The sequence below is a fragment of the Excalfactoria chinensis genome, chromosome 2, assembly GCF_039878825.1.
Source record: "Excalfactoria chinensis isolate bCotChi1 chromosome 2, bCotChi1.hap2, whole genome shotgun sequence".
In the NCBI taxonomy this organism is placed as follows: Eukaryota; Metazoa; Chordata; class Aves; order Galliformes; family Phasianidae; genus Excalfactoria; species Excalfactoria chinensis.
In genome coordinates this window covers 109,295,839-109,321,551 of record NC_092826.1, presented here as the reverse complement: position 1 = coordinate 109,321,551, position 25,713 = coordinate 109,295,839, and the positions used below count along the sequence as shown (strand labels likewise).

Genomic DNA, 25,713 nt, shown 5'->3' with positions numbered 1-25,713 from the left:
TTTCCTCTGAAAAAAAGAGGAAAGAGTATTTGAAACCCTGAGTTCTGAAGGAGTTGCTATCCCTAGGTTAAAATGTAGTTATACCAAAGTGGTAATGTTTTTGTCGTTGCGCTGAATTCACCTTCCTAATTGTGTTAAACTTATTACCCATCTGCATGCTGATTTTCTACTTGTAAAATAGTGCTGATGAACATCTTATTGTGCAGCAGGGCCAGTATAGAAAATGACTGCCTGTATTTCATAGGTCTGTATTCATTTTTATTTATTATTATTATTTTTTAAGCTAAGATTATGCAGTGAAAGTTGGGCACTATGTCACTTGTAGAGAGCTTCTGGATTTTTTTCCCAGTTCCCCATTTTGTGATTCTCCTTATGAGTTTCAGTGATCCAAACTGGCCATAGCAGGCTGGGTGGTGTCATGCTACCACTGAACTCACAGCTTCTGTTTGTCTTTACATTTGAATATTTTCTAGCCGCTTTATTTTCTCATTTCCCAGAATGGATTTGATCATCTTACTACTTATTTTAACCTTTAACTGTGGAATTTATTGTATCCTCATTTCTTCAGGTGAACAGTTGTCATCGGAAGGTGCCGATAGTTTTCTTTCTACTTCTTGTTTCTCTTGGTTTTTAATTATTATACTCAATGTTGGTAGTCAAATGCTGCTTCTAGTCATTGAGCTTTGTTATGATGAGCAGTTAAGTGTAATCTGTAAACAACAGGATTTTTCTATTTTCAGTCTTTTTTCATATTTTTCCCTCCTTACTCTAAGTTCAGGCATCTTGTGAAAGTTCTGGTTTTAATTCTGGCTTAAATGAATATGCTGTATTTGTGAGTCAGTCTAGTATTGCTTTTCTTCAGTCAACCCATATGCAGTTGTTAAATTTTCCTTATTCTTCTCCATAGCTGTAATTTTTAGCACTGTGAATTTTAAAGAGAAGTGGTAGAGAAAATGCACTTTTGGAAACTAAGAATTGCATTTATTTCTATCTTTTCTTGGATCTTTACAGAAGATGTATATACATCTGACATAGATTTTAATGTCAGTGTATTTGTCATAGCTTTAATTATTTTCTACTTTTTTTTCCAGTCATTCATTTTGAAGTTTCACACAGAACTTAAACATCATCCTTCTGTTTATTTTAAGGTCTGCCTTGGCTGTAAGCATAGACATTATAATCAGTCTTAAAGGTGGAGCATTAGTTCTGTATCATATGAAAGAACCTTTCTGCTTTGAAATCTGTGGCATTATAACTGGGAGAGCAATTAGGTTGGGATGGGTTTCTGATTTCTGCAGAGCCACAGATGTTCTCTGTATGTTCTGCATGAAATCAAGGTCTTTTGAACACAAGGAGAGTTTTTCTCAGTGAGGGAGAGATTGAAGACAATTTATTTGCATTATCAGCATTTGCCACAGCGCTGGACCTGAGAATAAGGAAAATAGCCATTAAGAAAGCAACAGAATACTATCATTTACTTAAAATCTATCTCCTTATTTTTATTCTGTATTCAAGATCTTTTAAAAATTATAAATGTTCATTTAGCGGTATCTTAGTGGCTTAGATGCTTGTTCATGAGCTCTTGACCACCGTTTTAGGTTTCTTAGATAGCAAGATATAAATATGGAGTAAATAAATAAAGTCTTTGCCCAGTCCATTTTTTTAAGCTCTATTTATGCTTCATAATTTCTGATTAGTAGAAAATATTGTTTAAATAGAAAATTGCCAGTTGTGTTTTTAAAATCAAATTTTTCTATTACAGTGAAGGTCCCGTTGTTGGAACTACTTCAGATAAATGTGGTAACTGATATAAGTTTTATTTTCTAATGAATCAAGGGGTTGGTAAAATGTGTGCTTACTGCTGATCATTAGAATACAAAACTATCTGTTGAAATCAATTAACATGCATATCTGATGACTGATTGTATAAATATGAAAGTCAAATAATTGTAATCGTTAACCATGGCTTCAGGTCATATGAGTTGTCAGCTCAAAAAAAATAGAGGAGAAAGAGGTTGATTTGCATATATTTAATGTGGCATGCTGTACATGTGGGAATTTAAGATAAACCTTTCCTAGTAATCTGCTTGTTTTTATCTAAAAATCAGCTAGGAAATGTGGATCATAGCAGCCAAGTGAGCTATGCGTTGTATTGATAGCAGTTGCTTCTCTAGTTTGGGATTTAACATCGTCCTGTAGGTTTTAACAAGTTAAAATTCTTATTTTACTAAGAGACAGTTAGAAGAAGCTAAAAGAAGCTAGAAGAAAATTCAGAAGGATAATGGAGACATAGAAACATTTTTGATGACATACTGTACTGAGTCACAAAAGCTATCTTCACGTGTGAAGTTGTCCAAACAGATAAATCGAATTTAATTGGACAGTTGTAATAACTGGGAGGGAGGGAATATGGCAGAGGATTCAAGCTCCTGGCCTAGAAATTTATGTATTATTTATTTTGTAAACATGATAATCCATTGGTCGATTTTTTATTTTTTTTCCCTGTGATTAATGCAAAGTATCCCATGTAACTTTTGACTATTCAAGAAATCCTTGAAATATGAGCCAGAATATAACAGTCAGTACCTTACTGTACCTATAACTTTGTTAGAGTGCATCTGCCCAGTATTTGTACCCAAGCGTCTATTCCTGAATGCCAATAAATCAATCTCGTGTCCTAAGTTTTCAAATTACTTACTAAGCTCTTTCCAAACTTTCATTTTGTTACCATGTATTTCTTCTGTTCCCAAGGGGAAGAATCAGCAGTATCTGTGCATCTGATTCGCACTTGCAAAGACATTTTCTGTTGGTGGTGATGTTAAAAGGTGGAGGATAGCAGAAGATTTTGCTCCATGGTTTTTCCTGTGAGCTTAATTTATTATGTTGCCACTGTTAGTATCTGAAATTTGTTTTTTGGATACGTGGTACAATTCATTTCCTTGCTTTGTTACCCAAATCGTGTTCAGTACCAGCTGCGTGGCCTACCTCTTGTACCAGGCAGTTTCTCAGCCTGGGAAGGGCTCAGAACTTACATAACTACTTTCTCAAGTAGTAAAATCTCAACGCTGTAACATCCAGCTGTATGGCATTGCACTTTGCTTTAGTGTTCCACTGAGCAGTGTTTTGCAAGCTCTGCTGAGTAAAGTCACTTAGCTTATGTATGAAGGTTGAGGAGAAGGGAGCAAGCTAGCAGAACAGAGGAAGGAACTGAATTCATTTCTGTCATTACCTCTTGCATAGCTTGGTATTTTTATTTGACTGCAAGAGAGGAACGTAGCTGTATTTCTAGTTGTTGGTTGTTTTACCTGCTGTCTAAGCTGTCCTATCATCAAGTGATTGAGATGTCTGAACAGAAAACAATGACCCTTTAACACAGACAGAAATAGTTACCTGAGTAGGTCAGTACTGGAACCACGCGTTAAAAGCCCGAATTAAACATGAAACAGGCAGAAAACTGAGTGAAAAAGAAAACTTAAGAAACTTTTTTTTTTTTTTTGAGTTTTAAGAAAACTTTAAAAAGTAGGATTTGAGATCTGTTAGGTGTGTGTTAAAAGAGGATGGCTTTGCCAAGAATGGAGAGGGAATGAATTCTTGAACACAAATCTGAGGACTGAAAAATGTTTCCCACTTCTGAAAAAAGCGTACTGTGAGGAAAAAAACAATGGTCTCAGATTGCTTAAAATACAGAAGTTTCTTGTACTCTTGTGTTTTGGGGCTAGCAATATTATTAACTCTAAGGGGAGGTATGCTTTTTCATGATGACTATATCTAGCTAGGAGGAATAGTTCTTTTTAAAGCAAAAGGAAATGAGTGTATGAGAGCGTGAAATTATCAGCAGCACTGGTGCACATTTACATTACTTCTACATACTCCTTTGAATGACCACACAACAGAACAAGTACTTCATTTCCACTGTGTTGATTTTTCTTGACAAAACATGGCAGTCTATCCAAAGGAGAGTGTTTAGCCAAGATAAATATAAAATTTATGATTAAGCAAAGTGTTTCCTTATTATAATCCCTAAAGAGAATTTGAGACTTGTTAAATATAGTGCGCCCAGGTAATTTTAAGAGTAAATTATCCTTTATGCTTTTAAATGCTGAAGTACAGCAACAGCATCAACAATTAGAGATTTTATCAGCAGAAACAGTGCTGCTTATGATTTGCTTTGAACCAACTAGTGAGAAACAGAGTATGTGAGGGATGCTCTGAAAGTAATGCCTCCTGCTTTATTATGTTGACCCATTACATCAGAGATTGATGTTGCTGTAGAAGTTGAATCTCCCACTGATGCTGTATTACATGTTGTTGCCATGTCACAGATGGCAGCAGAGGGGCACTCTGACCAGATGGTGCCTGACATGGAGGTGTGTATGAAGAAAATGGGTGGAATTGAGTTCCTTCATGCAGAAAAAATGGCACCTATTGATACTCATTGGTGCTTGCTGGATGTTTATGTGGATGTAAGCACAGGAAGGCAGTGGATGCTGTGTTTTAGCAGTGGCAATGGTGGCAGTGGGTCATCTCCACTGATGCTGATGTTTTCAAGCACGACACATAGGCTCTTGTTCATGGCTGGTGAAAATGCATAGCTAACAGTTGTGACCATGTTGAAAAGTGGTGTTTTGTAGATGAGAATGTGCTTTAGCAAATAGTGTTATTGTACTCTTTGTGTCTGTTGTAGTTTCCGTGGAAACTGATAGAAGGCATTACTTTTGGAGCAACATATGTATATGCTACATATATTGTTCAGCAACCTCAGGCTTTATGTATTCATTCAATTCAATAGGCTTGCTCAGAGTCTAATAATCCACGTCAGTGGCGTAACTTACAAAACTGTCTCACTTTCCTGTAATGCGTATTATGGAAGGAAGCAAATAAACATTTTTTGACAGAATGGATAAAAATTGATAATGTGATTACATTTCTGGCACATTTCTTCAAGGGTTCTATTTACAGAATGCCTCTTTTAAAGAAACTGCAGTGATTGTCAATAGTATTCATTACAGTAAATGGAGAATGAAAGCTGGTTCAACAGCTGAGTGGATTTTGACCTTTGTGGTGTGAGTGTTGGCTTTGGAGTGCAGAGTTCTAATTCAATTATGAATGTAGAAGAAATGGTCTCACTGTATTCGTTCAAGGACTCTGAACTTCCAAAATCAAGGATAACATTAGATGTCAGCCAAGTATTTTGTCCTTCTCGTGGTTTGTCTTTACATCTGAATTAGTGCCAGTTTGCACAGATTGTGTGTCAGCTTAAATACAAGAAACAGGCCTCAGTCTGCTTGAACTCGTTCCACCAAAGACTTCTAAAAACTTTTGGTAGTCTGTAAACTGTAATGGTTGTTTCACATTAAGATGCTTTGTAGAATTATAAAACAGCTTTTCTTCTGCTTTCAAATAAAATGTTGTCATCCGCTAATGAATGAGATACCATCTGTAATAATTAAGGTTATTCTACTTGTTTTCCCCCTGCAGCAAAACTTCTGAAGGTTTGCAGAAGATAGTAAGAGAACCACCAAGAAGGCATTGCAGTATTGTAAGTACCGCACCCAGAAAAACAAACAAGCAAACTTGAATTAAGAATGTTGTAAAGAGATTTTTGCTTTTTTCGGGGAGAAAGGGAGCTACATAAAGGGACTACATGTAAAATACAGAGCAGGATATATTGTAGCAATCATGTTAATAATTTACAAGGAAAAAACTGCACTCTTGTAAAATCTAAAATTGTATCCTTGTGCAGTGTAATCAGGAACTTACCAATAGCAATGAAAACTATTTCTCTATCCACCAAAGATTGATCTACTTTATATACATTTGTTTATTTAAAACTATCAGAATTTAGAAAATCATTGTAGTTTTGTAGGTTTGTCATTTTGTTTTAGTGACTTATTGTTTAGGTTATTTTGCAGAATTATTTATTTGCTGATTTATTTATGTATTTCATTATTTATTTATTTGATTATTTAGTAAATTATTTATCTGATGAATTATTAATACATCTTCATGACATGCTTTAAATTATTTATAACTTAATTTTGAGTTTATTGCTTTTCGACGCTGCATTGTTACTGACTAGTTTTGATTTTTTTTTCTTGGTTCTTGAAAATTAAAGTACTAGCTCTAAGGCAAAAGTATATTCTTTGCAGACTCCGTAGATGGTTTTCAATGAAGTAATTTACCATGTAGATACTAATTCTATTTAGTGTAATATTGCTTAATATCACTTTTTTTACTTACTTAGCTTTTGCTCAGATTATTTCGTTGATGTCTCAAGATCAAATGAGTGACCTTTAAGGAGCAAGGATAAACATTTACCTAAACTATGTAGGAACAGAGCTGTTCTATTTCCCATTATTAAGTACTGTTTAATTATTCTTAAAGTTCACTTGACGTATTTTTGTCCAAATAAAATGGATGCTTTTTAAAATGGGCCTCTTGATATTTAAACTAAAACATTTAACTTCTAATAGGAAAATATAATCACAATAATAACTTGTATGAAGACATTCTTCTTATTGGCCAGGTTTTAAACATGTGGTATCTTTACATACATGTAGAAGATGATATTTGTCCAGGAGGGAAGATGGATAGTAGGGGTGTTTGTTTTTTTTGTTTCCTGTTTTTTTTACCCATAGTGTTACTAGCACACTAGTAATTTATAAGCTCTGAGAAGGTAGGCTCTCTGGCTTGCTGTGAACACAGAGCCTGTCAGCAGTTTACACACAAAGAACCATTCTTGTGCACAAATTTAGTTGTGAAGCCGGTTTTGCATTGCTTTCTTTTTCCAAGCAAAAATGCTTGAGATCTCTTCATTTTCTCTGAAGAGGCCTGAGTAAATGCCTGAAACCAGAAAAAGGGCCCAGTTTCAGGCTGCACGTGAGCATCAGTTTTGTAGTCTAAATTACGTGCTTCAGATCAGAATTGGGTTCAGAGATCATTGTCTGATAGGGTTTTCCTCAGGAACTGTGAGACTCTTACCTGAAGTTACCTGCTCAGTTTGTTGCCTGCTCACTTCCCAGTGATTAACTCTTTTGGCAGCCTGAAGCTATCTTGTAGGAAAGTGCAGTTACTGACAGCCCTGCTTGTAGAGCTGTGAGAGCTGCAATGAATTGGGCAAAGCAGTAGTTCTTGTGGAAAAGAGCTGTGTGCAGAACATGGCCTTTATTCTATGTTTGGTGCTTGAAATGAATTACTATGTACTTTAAAGTTTTAACACAGCTTGGGAAGGCTGCATTGTACATTTCAAGTTTCAATGCTGTTGAAATACAGTAGAAATGGCCTCTGTAGACAGGTTTCACTATAGAACTTAAATTATGCATGTGTATATCCAAATTCCTTATTTTGAAATATTGAATGTATGAATATTTAATTTGTATCTTGCTTTAGTATCTTCATATGCTTGCCTTAAAGGAAGCTGTTTCCTTTGATTTATGTACGTGGATAAAAATGTGTGTACAGTATGTATCAATGGTTTTTCTCTCTACAGTGTTAGATGAACAGCTTTAGATAATGATAGCTAGTGATTCTTATTCTGCAGCTTGCTACCATTTTATAGAACATAAATTTGTTGTATTTGTTCTATTTATCTTACTTGAATTTCAAATTCATTAGCTTTCCAGAAATATTTTTGTAATTACATATGTTAGGAAAAGTCAAGTATAGAGATCTTAGCAACGCAGTGTTTTGGGTTTGTACAGAGTAACAAAGCCCTGACTATTGTCATTATTAAGGGCAGCATTCCAATGTGAAATTTGTTTTTCTCTTTATATGAATGTTTTGAATGAAGTTGAGGACTCCAAGGGAGTTCCTGAACAGATACTGGTTTGTAACGTGCTGTATGAAATTTTGTGCAGTCACTCTTATTTCCTTGTGTAAATGAAATCTTATTATACTGTAAGACCCATTATCAGCAATTACAAAGGTAAGTGCTGTCAGTGTGCATTCTGCCATCGGTTTCTCAGAGTATGAAATGTTTCCTGAAATACATTCTACTACTGTTATAGGGTAATATAACGCAGCTTCTGTGTTGGCACTGAAAGTAGCTACTTTATAACGATGACAAGTGAAAGTACAGCCAAAGGTCACATTAAACAGGAGATTTCTTTCACACCTCACCCATCTTCTGGTGCGGTATAAAAATACCATTTTCTTTCCCCTTGCACTACAATATTTTTAAAAAGAAGTTATCTTGAAATAGTTTTTTGTGCCTCGAGTATTACTTTTGTTCATGTTTTAAAACATAGACTTCAGAGTTCTGGCATGCTGACTTTACTGCTTCATAGGTGTTTGAAATTATATTAAATTGTGGGTTCAATTAAGCAATGTAAGTAGTATTTCAGCCTACAACATTTTCGGTTTTGCAAATTTGCTTAGAGGCACAGCTTTAAGTTTTTCAAAGAGATAATTAATGTGCAGATATTTGTATGACATAATATTTATATGACATTGCAGGTTGAAGTAGGGTTTTACTGTTTTTTAAACCTTTTCAGAAGAAAAGTGTGGATTTTTGTCTCAAATTCAGATCTATTCAGAAATAGAAGTGTGATTCTATTCATGTTGACTGTTTCTTAGCTCTGTTTTGAAGATATCCTGCAAGTAGTGCGGAAGGATAATTTAGGCTCTGTGCTCAATCACTTCCTTGTCTTAAACTGAAATGGCCAACCAGGGTGCTAAAAAAAGGTGTCATTTTAAAAATCTGACTAGTCATGCATTAGATCAAGAAAATGAAGCTAAATTTTTTCACAGAGGTTGCTGAACATCTAGAAAATGGCTAGGAAGCCTAAATCTGGTGTATTATTGATAGGTGTATTTCTGTTCTAATCTAACTCCATAGAAATTGTAGCAGCCATATTAAGCTCTTTTTAAATTTATTCTATACAGATAAAGGAATTTACATCTCATGAGTCATATATTTCCTGTTGTATCTTTAATACATCCATTTTTAGTATTTTTCTTGCTTCTTTTCTCTATTGGTATGCTTAGGGAGACTTTGTATAGGACCTTGTTATTTCACCCATGAGGCAAGGAGGAGTTCAAATCAGTAGCAGCGTGTTGTTGACATTAAATAATGGTATTTTTTTTTGCCACAATAAGACTTGATTTTGTCGTCCTAATGATGCTAGCATACTTCACAGGATAGGGATCAGCACTCTCAGATTCTTACAAGTAATAAAAAAGAAGTCTTTAAGAAGAAAAACACTCAGGTATTTGTAACCAAACATACATTAGCTTTGTAAAACAAATACTCATATTCTGTTTCACTTTTCACGAGAACTGCTTTGCATTTCATTTTGGAAGTCTGCAGTGAAGGATGTAAGACTGATGAGAGTTGACAGTGATGAAAATACAGTGTTTTAAAAAAAGAGATAACACGAACTACTTAAAATATAAGTTCAGATAAAATGTGGATCATAGTAAGACTTAAGTTAAAAGAAAAAAAAAAAAAAAGCAATGAACTAGTAGTAATTTGATGTTTTCCAAAAAATAAAAGTCTTTATTGTAACACTTAGAAAAAGAATGTCTGAAAGAACATAAGATATAAGCAGGAAGAAAATGTCACTGTAGGGTCCAGTATTGCCTTCTGTATCATGGCCAAAAAGGAGCTACAAAAGATGTGAATTTGAGAGGAAATGGTGTAGGAAGCAATAGCATGATGATAAGAACTTATGGATATAATATTGGTAGCAGTCGTGTTTTTTTTGAGAAGCACAGGCTCTTTTGTGTTGGACATCTGTGAGCTATAGCGGAGATGAATCATTCTATTATATTATTAAAATATCCTGCTCTTTACATATTTCTACATTCTTATAAATATCTTCCACTATGTGGGGTAGATGTTGTGTTTTGGTTCGGTTTTCTTTTTTCATCTGAAAGAGCATTAGAGCAGTTGCATGGTTCAACGTTCGTATAGTAAATTGTGAATTTTAACTTTACTATTTGAACACCACCAGCCTGATTTGTGAAAGATTTTCAGTAGTAAGCAGCTTTTTTACTATCTACACACATGTATCTTTTCTATTTGGATTTTTTTCATTCTTTTATCCTTTTAAGCAAAGCGTGGGTTCTCAGGCTTTCGTAATGTAACTTGCACAATGATATTTTGGGGTTTTACATTATTTCCCTTTCTGCTTATCTCTTTAGGTCATCGTGATACCTGCTGTTTTTTTTCTGTAAAAACTTATTGTGCCACTGGTGGAAAAAAAAAAAAAGAAAAAAGAAAAAACCCTTATAAGAATTACAGTAACTTTTATTTTTCAGTAAAGCTAGTAGAAATTGTATAAGCAATTAAACAAAGAAAACCTTCTGTGGGTTACTCTGTGCACTTCTGTGCACTTGTTAACTGCAGGAAATGGACAGCATCCAAACTTTAGAATGAGAGAGGGCAGTTTATCTACCTCAAATCAAAGTTTTTGGTGGTTCTCTTCCTGATTGATATATGCTTTAATATGTTAGATAAAGCCTATGTCAGGATCACTTCTTTAGCTTAGCAACACACTTCTACCTCAGTTCCAGCTTTCTTGCAAAACAGTAGTCAGAATAGCTTACTCTTGTTTATCTCCTACTTCTTCATTCTTCCCTAGTGCTGAAAGTAGATACAAATTAATTTTGCTAAAATAACTTCCCCTTATTTCTATAAAGTTAGTACATATGTGAAACACCAACAACATGTTGTATTCTGCCGTGTGTAGGTAAAGATGTCTACTAGAAAGAGCCTCTAACATCTTGTCAGAAATATAGTGAAAGAGGCAAGAGGTTCAGTGAAGAAGGCTGTGACTTGTGTGGTGACTTTTCTCTTCTGAAACATGTTTTTCCTTTCAGCTAAAATTCTGATCTTGTAAACATTTGAGTGTGACTTCCGACAAGCTGATAGTGACACTGAAGTTGATGAATGTGACTTCTTACAGCATTTATATTTAGTAAACACCAATTTTAGACTATTTTCTTTATCCCAGGCTCTTACATTTGACATACGGTTAGAGTTGGATTTAATGTTCTTCATTTTTTCCAGTGGTTGTGGAAAAAGCAGAAATATCAGAGAGGTATTTTGTTTGTTTGTTTGTTTTTTCTTTTTTGAGCCTCTGGGATTCTTCCATTTTATCATGTTCATTGTTAATCAACATTTGATTAACAAATAATGAACTTTTTAAATATGGTAAAATTTTGTAACCTAAGCCTCACCACAGATTTCATATGATTTATAGATTCAGGTGAACGCCTTATTCTTTTGGAACTGCGATATCTGTTGACTGAAGTTGGTGTGTATGGGTAATCTAGAAACTTGATATATATATTTTTTATTGAAGTTTCTCCTTATGTTCAGCCAACAAATGAAATTGTTGCAATTATTTAACAAGGTAAATTTATTTTTTTTCTGTTTCTACACAGAATTTATTTTGGTTTTATACTATGTAACTCCTCATCATGGCATGTCTAAGCTAGGTATTTTTTCAGTGTGTTCAAAATATGGAGCCTATTGAAATATGTTGAAATACCTGAATTTACAATTTATGTTGCGTTACGTTTAGACATTTCATATTTGTTTTGCTTTGCTATGCTTACTTACTCGTAATGAAAGTCTGCACAACCAAAGATGGAAAGCGAAAGCAGTAAAAGGACCAAATGAGAATTAGATTTTGTTAACAACTTGGAAGAACAGATTTTGTTTCTCAGAAATCACTTGAAATCTATGGTACTACCCTTAAGACTCTTCCATAGAGACTTGTGTTGTATGCATGTGTATTCAATCAATTCTTAGAACAGTTAGTAAAACTGAATGAAAAATGCACATTGTGGATTTTCAGTGAAACATACTTGAATAAGTAGCTCATCTATTGAATAGAGTTGTCCGTGCATTCTAAAGACTTTTTTTGTGTGTGCTCATACAGATCAAGATAGTAATCACTTATAATTTCTTGCCTTCATGAAAAGGACTGATGAATAATATGTTTGGAAGGAACACATGAGTCATGAAATGGGGAGCTGGGCAATCATGGGAAAAATTCACTTTAAAAACACTTTTCTGCTTACCAGGATTTGTAATGCAAGTTCAGTTTTCTGTAATGTAATCTAAGATTATTGTGGTTGAGACTTTGGCAATAGACTTGGATGGATGAACAACTCAAAGCCCATTCCAGTATTAGTTGGTGGTTTATAACAAGGAGACAGCTAAAAGTGATTGTGGATATAGTGATGATCAGAGGGCGCTTTCTCCACTGACCCTGTATGAATGTAGAAATAAAATGTCTCAAAATATACTTCAGTTAATATGGAGTGAATGTAGACCCTGTGGTCCCATCAGTATCTGCACTAATATAAAATAGCTTTTAAGATCTGTTAAATTATTGATAACTCAGTAGAGCACTTCAGAAGTTCTTATTTCTACTTCATATTTAAGTCTGCATAGCCAGTCAGCATTTGTACCCTTTCTTGGTTGTACAACTGCACGTAAAAGAAAATAAGAATTAAAATTAAATAAATGAAGCAATTTGTCATAGCTCCACCCACAAAAAAAAAAAAAAAAAAAAAAAAAATCCATCTGATTGATAATTTTTCTTCCATATTAAAACCATCAGGCATGTTTTTCAAAAATTGCATGATGGAATCAGTCACCGACTCTGTGTCCTGGGCAAGGCTTGCACAAGCAGCTGTTGTTCTCCCTGAAGTGACCTGGGCTGGGCAGCCAAGCATCTGCCTCTGTTTTCTTTTCAGTGACCCAAGCCAGATTTCTTCAAAGCCTATTGCTGATACTTTCCCTGCAGCCACTCATGCTAATTTCCTTTACATGCTGCAGCTGGTTTTGAAACATCTATTCCCTTTTTCTAGTCTGAGTCACTCTTTCTGTAAATTTAAATAGGTGATTTTTAAAATTCCGAGGTTGAACATAGAATTTCTTTAGTTCTCTTACTTTAAAGCATATGTCAGCACTATAGGAAGAAAAGCATATTAAATTTACTTTCCAAAGAAAAATCAGTCTTGTTTTTGGTTCTTACAAAAAATCCTCATCTTGAACTGAGATAATTATGTTCCTTTAATGTGTGAGAATAGAGGTGAAGGTGTTGGTGGAGGCTGGGACATGGCAGAGATCAGAAGCTTGAAGAAACAGAATAAGAAATATTTTACATTGTGAATTGTATGGAAAATTATGTAGCGAAATGCCTTTAATGAGAATAAAACTATGATAATGACATAAACCTTAATCAATATGATTAAACTGTTCTCTAGAAGGCATTGTTAGAGAATAGTTAAATGCAAAATGATGAAGTGAAAGTCTGTTACTTTTGGAGGAATATATCTCAGCTTTCATAATCATTGCCTATGGAAATAATGGAGAACTTTTTAGTAAAAACAAATTTATGTGGTTTTTGTTGTGTTGTTGTTTTTTTTTCATTCATGAGACATTTAGATATTTAAGTGAGCCAAACTTTCTTGCTTCTTTAAGCTTTTTTATAGTGACTGTATTTTATGAGAGGTTGTGCACCCTGCTTTCATTCTTCAATCTAATTTCAAAGAATTCCTTTGAAAACTCCAAAAGTATTTACCGGGTCAAGCAAAGAAAGAAAAGATATTGTGGCTACTACTGAGTGGCTAGAATTTGTTTCAGTAAATTAAAATGTGAAGAACATAACAGGAAGTTTTCCCTGGTATAAGCTGAAGTATACTAAGGGTGATTGATTGGTTAGGAGAGAATCACTTCAGAAACTGAAGAGGGTAGCCTTGCCCTTTTCTTACAAGTTTTATGCAGGCTGCTACTTGTGCATCCATGCAGTCTTCTTTTGCTATGTTACTTTTAATCTTTATTAATCTTCTGATCTGACTACATTACCACTAATGCTGTGTCAAGGAAAGAGTGAGAAAAAGACAGCTGAAGAAGATAGGAGGCAGTTACAAGCCAATACTCTGAACCAGTTCTGTGCCACTGACTAGCTGTGGTGGTAAAAGACACTGCTGCCAGATAAGTAAAATGCTCAGTGTTATAATTACTTACTGTCTCTAAAGTTTCTGTCACAGCATTTTGCAACACTATGAGTATAAATTACAGTGTTTGATTTCTTCAGACTAATAGAATTATTTCTACTATATTTACTTCGTGAAGTGCAACATCATTTTAAAAACAGTTTTCACAGACAACAGAAAAACTAATGTAGAAAAAAAAAATCTTTATCATCTGAAAGGAATGAGCCGTTTGGCTCAATATGATAGGGATTTTCTTAAGTAACTTGTCTGTGACACATCTCTGCAATGTTCCAACTGTTGTCTGAGGTAAAAACTGATGTAGAATTTTGGCTTAGTTGATATCCTATGTATAGAAATTCAGATCACCTTATTATTTCTTATATAAATATCTCCACTAATTCATTTGTCTTGTAAGCCTTTGGTTCTTAGCATTTACCAAAACTTTTTCATAGGAAGGAATTCTTTCCACTTCTTACGCACTTCAGTTGTTAATGTGAATGAATGTACAAGTCCACTATGTTCAAACATCATGCTTTAAGTAATTTCACAATATATTGTCATGTGTGTATGTATAATGTGATTTTTTGAATATTTTTGGGGAGTGATTATTTTATTATGATCATGCTATCAAGTACAGTGTTAAATTCACATTATTCTTTCAGACTCAAAAAAAAAACAACCCCTCCCTTCTCCTCATGCCAAAAAAAAAAGCAACCACCAAAACCACACCACCAATCCATAGCCAAGAAGACAGTCTATTGCTGATTTCTGTATGACTCCAGAGATGTATAAATACCTGCTGGATGCAGTTAACTTGAAGAAAAAAACTTCATAGCGTCTGATAAACCAAATTACTGAATCACAGAATAGTTGAGGTCAGAAGACACCTCTGGAGATCATCTAGTCCAACCTCTCAACTCAAAGTAGGGATGGCTGTAGTGGATAGTCCAACACTGTCTAGTTGAATTTTGAATATCTAAAAAAGAAGACAGTGTGGGCAACCCGTTCCAGTTCTTTAATTATCCTCTTTGTAAAATATGTTTTTCATAATAATAATAATAAAAAAAAAAAAAAGAAAGAAAACAAAAAACCTATTTCAGTGTTCCTATTAACTTGTGTGTTCACTCGAGAGCATGGAGAAGAATCGGGTTCTATCTTCTTCATTTCTTCCTGTCTGAAATTTCAGTCCTTGCCTCTCTTGTGCAGGGGAGCACAGAATTGCATGCAGTACCCCAGAAGCAAATCACCAGTGCTACATAAAAAGCAGTAGTCACATCCCTTGGCTTTCTGGTAGTGCTCTTTTTTGGTGAAGGCTGGGTTGCTGTTGACCTTCTTAGCTGCAAGGAATGGTTTGGATTGGAAGGGACCCTTAATGTCATCTAATTCCAGTCTGTGACAGATGTCCACCAGGATGCCCAGATCCTTTTCTGCAAAACTACTTTCTAGCCTCTTGGCTTTCAGCCTGTGCTGTTGCATGGGATTGTTCTTACTCAGAGGCAAAACTTTGCACTTACCTTTGAACTTCATGATATTCCTGTTGGCTTGTTTCTGCAGCCTGTTGTGCTCCTCTTGAACAGCAGCACAAACATCTTTTCTATCTGTAGTTCCTCCCAATTTTGTATTATCTGCAAATTTACTGAGACTGAATTGTCATCAAAGTCATTAATGAAGCTTTTACACAGTACTGATTGTAGTACTAACCCTTGGAGCACACTGCTGGTGGTACCTGGACTTCATGCCACCAATTCTGAGCCCAACAGTTCAGCCAGCTGTTTAACCTGTACTTCAACAGTGTTAAAAGCTTTACTTGAAGTAAACAACATACAATGCTCTCCCATTGTTCCCAAACCTGGTCATTTTGCAGTAGGTAGAGGAATATCAGTTTAGACATGCCTTCCCCTTCATAAGTCCATGCTTACCTGGTAAGCATGATCACTTACATAAGAGGTAGTTCCAGTAAGAAACAGTTGTTAAATATAAGATGAAACTGTTCCTTTTTAAAAGGGAGAAGGGGCACAATATATAGAATAGGTTAGGAAAACAGTTTTCCAATATTAAGAATTAATAATTATACTGATAATGTATAGGGGATTTGGGGTAGAGATTTTGTTTCAATGGGAGTGTTGTATATGAAACAAGAGATTAGCAGATATTTTGCTAAAAAGCTTAGAAAATTGCAACTAAATATTTTTCATTTCTTCATGCATTATTAACAGTGCTTCTGTGAAAACATGATCATCCTCAGTATATCTTTTTGACAAGCTATTCCACAAAAATTTCTACTAACAGATGATTAAATGTATGGAAGAAAGAGTAGAGGAGAAAGGGATAACATGAAAGAATTGCTGAAAATTTTCTGATGCAAGGTTTCACTTATGTCACTCATTATTTTCTGATACTCTTTCTTAGTCTTCTCTCTTCAGTTTTACTTTGTAAGTATATTATTGGTGTTAGAACTACAACTGAAGTTCTGTGATGGCTGTTGTTTTTTTTTTAGGAATTTTAGAGTTGAACTATTAGAGCATACTGGAGTCCTTGTGTTTGGTAGTATGTGGAGCTTCAGAAGGTGAAGAGAACAGTGCAGTGGAGAAGCATGTTAGAACATCAGAGAACAAAGCTTTCCTGTGTTGTTCTCAAGTGTCATGTCCATGATGTTAATATAATTTAAGAACAGCAGAAACACAATAGAAGTTTCCTTCATTCTGAGAGCACTATTCTCTATGGTTGTGTCTCCTAACCTGTTAGCTGAAATATTTAGAAGTTGGGTTGGTTTGTCTCACTCAGCCTTTTGTTTTGCTGACTACAAGAGTAGCTTACGCCATGGGTCTGAACATTTCCTTACATAGAGCATGATTTTTCACTGGACAGTTATGTGTTTTATTTGCTGTGTATAAGGGCTGCTCTGCAAGCAATGCCTCCTATTTTATTATATTGGTCCATGATGCCGGAGGTGGATGTTGGTAGTTTAGCAGTAGAAGCTGAGCCTTCCCAAAAATGTCCCACTACAACTTGTCCAGTGCAATTTTTGGTGACCAGATATTACTCTGAAACAATTTTGCCTAAGTGTGAACAAACTCGGGAAATAAAGTCAGGACACACAGTTGTTTGTTTTTATACTTAGAAAGAAACCTGTACACCAGTAGAACTTTATCATACTCATACTATGGACAATGTTGTCCAAGCATTTTTTTTGTCTGAGGGAAAATGTCCATGCACTAGTTCAAAAAAGATTCCATAGTAAGTTGAATTCAAGAGATGAATGACAATTAAGTAAAGCTTTCTGGATCCTTTTATTTGTAGGACCTATATCGAGAGTGTACAAGCAACTGGCAGAATACTTTGCCATTTTAATTATTTGTACACAGGTATGAATCGAAGTAAGTGACACAAAGGCCAAATGATTTTGGCTCAGTTGTTGATTGCAGAGATCAAGTGTATTTTTATCTTTGGTAGCCTTCCTGACATATGCTTCCTTTGCCTGCTCAGTTCTAAGTTCTCTGAATTCTTTCTTTCTCCAGCAGTTGCTGGAGAACGCATAAATACCTTCTCTATGATTGTATTTATCCAGCTTGTGTTTTATTTACATAACAGCATCATCCTCTGAAAAGTTTTAGGAGATCGAGTTCATCTCATGCTTGCTTGGTTGCAGCAGATAATCTGTGTGTTAACTGAAGAAAGGACGTACCCTGCTGTACAGTAGAAATAAAATACAGGTTTTTGCAGTCTCACTATGAAGAAGACTTGATCTTTGATAAAACATACAATAATAATTGTTTTCAGGTAAATCATGTTCAGTTTCCTGTATCTGTAAAACTGTTAAAAGTAGTTGGCAAATATATTTGTGATTTGTATGCCAGCTATTTTGGACTTGTAGACCATACTGTACTGTTCACTATATTGAGATTAATGATGAGAAAAAGAGTAAGGCATTTTTGTTATGGCCAATTTATTTCATTTCAGACCGTATTATCATTCGGTGAAAGCCCTATTGATTAGCCTTCATAGCTTTACAGAGCTTTTCTTCTAAGCACTTAAAGTTTGAGTTGTCTCAGTCCCATAGGACTGAAAGAAAGCTGTTAGTACCATGAAATTCTTCTTCTGTGTGTTTCCAGCAGCTTGAAGCCTCTTCTTGGAATGCAAAATATTAGCACATTAATGTTATTAACCCCTTTTGTACAAAATTCTTTTGGAAGTGAAAATATTTTTTATATCTTCAAAGTCTGGATTGTTTCTTCTATGTGAATACAGTTTCTTAAAGCTGAAAAATGTGTTGCTGTGCAACAAACAGATGCTGCTCTAACAATGCAATACATTATGTACCAAAAATGATCTTGGTTTTAATCATAGATGCTGATTTAATGAGACAAGACTAGCTTACATCAAAAATGGATTTAGGGTGTGATTTTGTTTTCTCTGTGTTTTCTCTACATAATTAATAGGAATATGGTACCTTATATATTCTGTTTTAAATTTGAAAGTGTACTTTGGTTTTATGCCATTTTATACTCCTGGCTTCTAAATCTGCCTTGTATAATAATCCTTTTTTATTCCTTTTGGTGATGTGAACACAAAAGCATTAGTAAATCTTGTATTGTTAATGTTTTTACAATAAATGAGTTACTCTCTCAAAAGGCACTTCCTTCTTACAGAATCATTCTGTTTATGTTTAATCCTTCCATTTTGGCCACGTCGTCTTTTTCATTTATTTTCTGAATGTTTCTTGTACAGTGTTTTCATCTTGCGTTTATCATGTGGGACATGTAAGATGTTTGTCTGTAACTAATGCTGGTTTATGGATCAGAAAAACAATGCTAATCAATATCTTCCGACACTATCAGTACTTTCTGTTTTGAGAACACGCCTGACCCCTTGGGAGCATTTCATTGTTGATATCTTTTCAGTTTAATTTTCATTCTATTCTGCAGATATTTTGTAACTCAGCATTAGTTTCTAGCTCTAATCCTTCTATCACCAGATATAAATTTTGATTGACAATTTTAGATAAAGTCAGATAATACTATACTTGGGGGGGAAAAGTCTTCATATTGTGTTTTTAATTCCACTGAACCCAGCAGAGTTAAATGCAGTTTGGATGCACGGGGAAGAATTAATGATTGGAAGATACAGAGTTGGTAAATTATTTATTCTGGCCCTGAGGAAGCTGAAAAGCTGAGTGAAAGACTAATAAATCATTTGTGGTAGTGCTGGTTGTCACTTCCAATTATTTTAGACGGTTTTGTGATAAACTGCAGCACCTGCTAGATATCCCTGCACCATCCCTTGATGCTTGCAGTGCAGCTTGTTCAGTCGATTATCAAAGGCAAATTTGTCTAAAGTTTCCTCAGGTTGGAAAGAGAATTACTTTTCTCAGTCACCCCTTCCCCCATTTTTTATGTTCCTTTTTTCATTGCATGCATGAAATAGATAAAATCTATGATATATATATAGAATTCTATTTACATAATGTACGTTCAGGTGTGTTCTATTGAACCGCTGAGAGACAGGATGAGGAGTGACGAGTCTGTGTGAGTGTAAACGTAACCTTGAAAAGCTGTCTTCCTTTCATCTTTCTGGAGATTAGCAGCTTGTGTGGTTGGTATGAGAACTAGTATTTATCCTCTGGTTTTGAGGATTATATTATAGCTGGTGTCGAAGTTGCAGAAGGGACTGACTTGGATATCAGTTGACTTTGTCACCTGTTAAACTTCTTCTGCTTTTATTTGGAAAGCCTTTGTTTAAAATTCCAATTACATATACGAAGGCCCCCTTGCTCCATAGCGTGCAGCACTTGAATAAATAGAGATTAAGGCAAAGGAAAGTTGTTGGAGGACTAGAGGAAAGATTTATTAAAAGTAAAAGAGTGACTTTCAAGAGGGAGAGAGAGCAAAATGTTGGAAAGATAAAGGTTGTTGATAGAGAAAGATTGAAAGAGAGATGAAAGGTAAAGGAAAAAACTAGAATAGATTAACGGAAGGCAGTTATTTCTTCATGCAACACTACAGTGAGAGTAGATTTGCTAGGCATTATCTCATTTAGCTGCCCTTTGACCTCTTTTTCTTTCCTTTCTGAGTCAAAACTATAAAGCCTATGCTAAAAATACCTGTCTTTCCAAACTGAAGAAGTAGTAAAATATGATACAGTTCTATATGTATTACAGGTTTCTAAATTTGTAGCACCGGAAAAGAGCAGCGTAATAGAAAAGAGATAAAGGATGTTCAAAGTATTGAGCTCAAAGTTCTCTTTGTGTTGTCCAAAGAAGGGTGAGGAGGGAACTCCTGGTTATACAGACACATATACCCTATTTCTACTCACCTTAAGGAAAGGAGTGCAAAAACTGAGAATTATGTTTCTTTGGTGTTTGGCTTGAAAATTTTTTAAAAATGGGAGTGCCTCAAGTAGTCAGTTTAAAGCTTTTGAGGTCCTATTTCATGTCTCTGCTCTGTTGCATGTTGCACATAGTTCTGAAAGACTTGCTAGTAAATATTGAACATTATTAACTTAGCAGATGCACAGTAAGTTTTCATTATCTTTTCATTTTCTTCCTAACCTAATCCACTAAAATAATACTGAATTGTAAAAATTCTAGATCACTGCAGCCTACGCATCTAATCCGTACAAGGTAAAAAAAAATAAAAACAAAAAATCTTTTTTAAAAGAATCCTTTTCATCTTTCCATTAGTGGGACCCATCTTGATCTTTTAAATGAAACTTTTCTTGGGAAGTGATGATATTTTTGCTCCAGATAATTTGTTCAAGGCGAATCAGAGCAGTGACCATGCTGACTAAAGTCTGAATTCAAAGCTTTGTTTTCTTGTTCTGTGTTATGTTCAGGTGGAAACTGTAGGGTTTTTTTTCCCCCCCCCACAATCTTTACTATGTTAATGGAAGAGCCAGATGGAAATACCAGTCCAGATCACCTTACTTCCCCAGATGACTTCAGTATAGAGGTCTTTGGAATTTCAACTCTACATATGTGAACTTTAAGAAACCTTCATGAATCTGCCTGTGTTCCAGAAGGTAGACCCCAGTTGCCAGAAGAACATATTAGGTTATTATTAAGTGGGATTTTTGTTGCTAAGTGGCAAGATGTTTTGCTCAGTTTCCCGGAAGATTTTTTTGACTTTATCAATATATGCAATTAAAAACTCTGATAATAATGTAGAATGGACAGGCCATAAGAGCTAATCTATATAATAATGGCTTATTAGGGCAATATATTGCCAAATAAATGCATTTTTGCATTTTTAGGTGAAATTATAGAGTTGCCTGTGTACCAAAAGAATACTTTTATAATTTTATAAAGAAAATGGTAGACCAATTCATTTACTTTAGGACCTTTAAAATTCACTGTTTATGTACATTTCAGATATTGATGATGCATTAAATGTGCAAAGGTAACAACGTTATTTTTTCTTGAGGTAATTTGACTTACAGGATAGGTATGCTGAATATATTTAAAAGGGGAAAAAGAAAAACTAAGTTTTTAAATGAAAATTGTTTTATTTTATGAAATGCTTCTAAAAATAAGCTGAATTGTTCAGTGTGTCATAAATCACTGGTGAATTTGATCTTCAGATAAAATGCTTATTCATAATTTAAAATAGGAAAACAAGAGTTTCTGAGTTTCCCATTGTTTTAAAGGTTTGAAAGTTACTGAACTTACCCTTTGAAAAATGTGGAAAAACTAGGTATTGTATCATAGCACTTACATGAAAGGCTGTTATAGTCTGAGAAGCTGGATAAATTCATGAGCAAACGATGTACAGGTTTTCACCTACCTTTTCCTTTATAGCTTTAGTAATGAGGCTTTTGTAGAAGAACATGATAGGTATCCTGACTCAGGTGAGTATACATGAGTTTCCCATGTATACTCATCTGCCTTATGGAGATCTGTAGCTTTTGGGTGAGCAGAAGCAGAGCTGATGTCTTGCTGTCTTCATCTGATTTTTTTTTTTTTCTTCTGTGCTTCCCCCTAAAATGGATTGTATGATTTCAGTTTTCATTTCAAGCATATTATAGATAGAAAAAAAAATATTTATTTTAAAAGGTTTATGTATCTAGACAAAGATGCTTGGCTTTTTGACTTGGGAATGAGGAAAGATATGGTCAGATATTTGCACATCCTTAAATGAGAAAGGAAATGGAAGGAAATCTTTTCACAGTATTGTGTCTTTTCACAAAAATGTTTTCTATGAGACACTCTTACAGCAAATTCTACCATATAGGTGGAACAGTTGTTATTCACTGTAAAGAGGTAAGAGGAATATATTGCCTACTTTTCAAAATGGTTTAGGTTAACAAGTTATGGAAAACAGAAGAAGATGGAACTGAAGAAAAAATAAGGTTAAACCTTTTCTTCTAAATCGGAACACAGTTTGAATCTGTTTTTCTCATTTAAAGCAGATTTCCACAAAGCATTGCAAAGATATTTGCGAGTGGAAAGTGGTACATGTGTAAAGTAGATGGTTAGGCTTTTAGAGCTGTCTTATGGAATGTCAGTGTGAAATGAATGGTGTGGAAAGTGGGGAGAACCACTTCTAGCAGTATGAGAGATGGTAGGAACATGGCAGCTGTTGACAGACTGTTGCAGTACTCCAGTGAACTGGGGTCTTGCCTCTCCACAGAGCTCCAATGCTCTCTTCTCTGCAGCATTGTTGAGGGACACTGCAGTGGTGCACTTCGAGCTGCATTCTATCAATCTCTTTTCAAGGAAAGAATTGTTAGCAAAACAGTCTTCTTTTGTATTGTTTCAAATGCATTTTGATATTTAAGTTAGCAAGAGTAAGAAAAGGACTTTGGACTTTGTGATGATGACACTGGTTGTCCGCTGCTGAAAATGGTTGTTTCATGGTCTTGGAGAAGGTCCTGTGCTTCATGCGAAGGAATTTTTATTTATTTATTTATTTATTTTTGTAGTCGTAGGGAATTATCTTCCCTATGGAATTCTTGTTAGTCACTTATAGCTGAAATCAAATGAGTGCACAGAAGAGAGAAAGCTGAGAATCAGAATTGTATGAGTTGATCTTAAAATATGCTGCAGCTGAGTGATGATGAAGACGTAAATAATTGATAAACTTTTAGTTATTGCTAGAGCAGAGTAGAGTTTTCCAGCTAACAGAAGAGGTGATAGTGTTTTTTCTGAGGATGCTGCCAAATACAGTGTTAGCATCAACAGAGTGTAAGAGTGTTGCTAAGCTACAGAGTAGATTGGCCAATTGTTGATTTAAGGAAAAAAAAAAGAGTTCTCTTCACCTATCCAGTCTCTTCTTGTCAGCCAGCTGTGTTTGTCTGAGCTGTTTTCCTCCAGGTGTTTCAAGATGCTGACCTGATAACAAGCATCAGTTGGTACACTGTATTTGTATAATGGTACTCCTATGTCTGTGTCACTGACCAACCCACAGAACAGCCACATGCAGGTCTTGAAAAGGAGTAATGAAAGTAATAGACACTTCTGAAATTTCCCAAGCCAAAGGATGGCTGGTAAACATTTGGTGTTTACTACCAGAATAACTCAAATTATTCTAATCTGGTAACCAGGATTTGTGTTACATCTTTTAAGGTAGGGGAGAGTTTGTCATTGGTCAGAAGTTTGAGATACGCAGAATAGCAGAAGCTGTTATTTTTCCTCTTTGTTATCAAAGATATAATTCAGGGACACTGCTGAATATTTTCAGTCCCTTGCTTGGTCTAACTCCAAATAAGCTTGTGGTGGGCCTTTGGTAAACAGTTTCATTATTTACTTTGGGACAACAGATACAGTGATACTGAAAATTAAATTACCTTCAATGATTGTTAGATTACTGAGCTTTTCAACAAGGAATGAAAGACTTCAGGTATTTTTTTGTGAAGTGCACAAATAGTGCAAGCTTATGATTGCAACAAGACTGCTTATGGTTGACATCTGTAAAGCTTTGCAGAACAGACCTAGTCTGTTGAGAAGCTCATAAAAAATGTGCTGGCAGTTGAAAGTATGAATGATTACTATTTATGGATATGAGTGAAACAATTGTTCTTTGTAGCAAAAGTCTTCTATGTGTGCCTGATTTTTAGATGCTTTTATATACTCAACCTTGAGAAAAGTAATTCCTGGATAAACCTCTTGAAGCCCATGCTGTTCTCTGTATTAAAGGAATTAGATGATTATCGGAACACATGCTATCCAAACATCTTCATGGATATCTCTTTGGGGAAGAATTTGGTAGTATCCTGGATACTGTTGCTGGTTGAGTAACCCCAGTCCAGTTTTTGAGATATCTATTTCATCTACAAGTACAACACTTGCTTTCTGACCAAGAACTATATATATATATACATACATACATATATATATATATCATATTTATTTATTTATTTATTTATTTTCTTTTTTGTGCTATTGTATTTTGCGCTTTACAGAAAAATGAATTTAATTGTGAAGCTGTCACTTTCAGATCACAACTGAATCTAAAATGCACTGGTCAGTTCATTGTGATGCCATCAGCACTTCCCCTTCTTGGGCATGTAGATTGCAGATTCCCCTGGCACTTTCTGCTATGACTGTCAGCATTAGATGCTTTCATTGACTGCTGGCCTAACTGTTTGGGTTTACAGTAATCACAATTTTAACTTTTTTGCTTCTTTGTTTAGATTTTTACCACACTTTCCTGTTTTTCATATCTGTATCCAACATGCTTCATGGTATTTGCAATACATCTCAGACATAACAGTACAAAATTGCATTGTTTCTCCAGAAGGTTAATATTTTTTTTTCTCTGAATACTTAAAACAGTAAACTTAATTTTTAAAATATGTAAATTATTGGATAGTTTTCGAATGTCAGTGTAAACATTACTGTTCTTTTTGGAATGTGAAATCAACTTCATTATAGAATAGTGTAGGCTGCTAACTGGAACCTGGCTGCAGTTATCTCTCTGCACTTCACTGTTGGCTGAATATTAACATTGTAGATACTTCAGACTTATTTTCTATTTTATAATATAATTCAGACTGATTAATGTAACGTACATCTGGAAAAACATAAATATGTTCTTTAACCTTGTCTTCTCTTGATGAAGATGTAATGAGAGGTAACTTTGTTAAGATTCTGTATTGTTACTTACCCATTGTAGATATTGTTTTGCAGGAAGGAGACAGAAGATGTAAGCATTTGATTTCTAATTTCTGCATTCATCTTGCCTGTATAATAGAATCATAGAATGGTATGGGTTGGAAGGGACACTTAAGACAATCTAGTTCCCTCCCCCTTCTGCGACACCTTCCTCTAAACCAGGCTGGCCAAAGCCCCATCCAGACTGGTCTTGAATGCATCCAGGGTGGGAGCATCCACATCCTCTCTGGGCAACCTGTTCCAGTGTCTTACCACCCTCACAGTAAAGAATTTATTCCTGATATCTAGTCTAAATCTACTCTCTTTCAGTTTAAAACTCTTTCCCCTCCTCCTGTTGCTACATGCCCTTATAAAAAGTTCTTCACCAGCTTTCTTGCAGGCCCCCTTCAGGTACTGGAAAGCTGCTGTAAGGTCTCCTCTTAGCCTTCTCCATGCTGAAGAGCCCCAGCTCTCAGCCTGTCCTCGTAAGTGAGGTCTCCCAACCCTCTGATAATCTTTATGGCCCTTCTCTGGATCTGCTCCAACAACTCCATGTCCGTCTTGCCTTAGAGGCTCCAGAATTGCATACTCCAGGTGGGGTCTCACAAGAACAGAGTAGAGGGGACTCAACCTTCTGGCCACACTTTTCTTGATGTAACCCAGGAAACGAT

At 35.1% G+C, this 25,713-nt stretch overlaps 1 protein-coding gene across 4 annotated transcripts in view; it reads left to right on the top strand.

The window, feature by feature from the left end:
* TBC1D5 (TBC1 domain family member 5) overlaps window positions 1–25,713 on the top strand; it is a 293,172-nt gene that overhangs the window by 20,609 nt on the left and 246,850 nt on the right. For all 4 annotated transcript variants that reach the window (XM_072328750.1, XM_072328747.1, XM_072328749.1 and 1 more), the window contains exon 2: window positions 5,479–5,539. The gene's annotated coding sequence lies outside the window, so the exon portion shown is untranslated. The remainder of the gene's footprint in view (window positions 1–5,478; window positions 5,540–25,713) is intronic.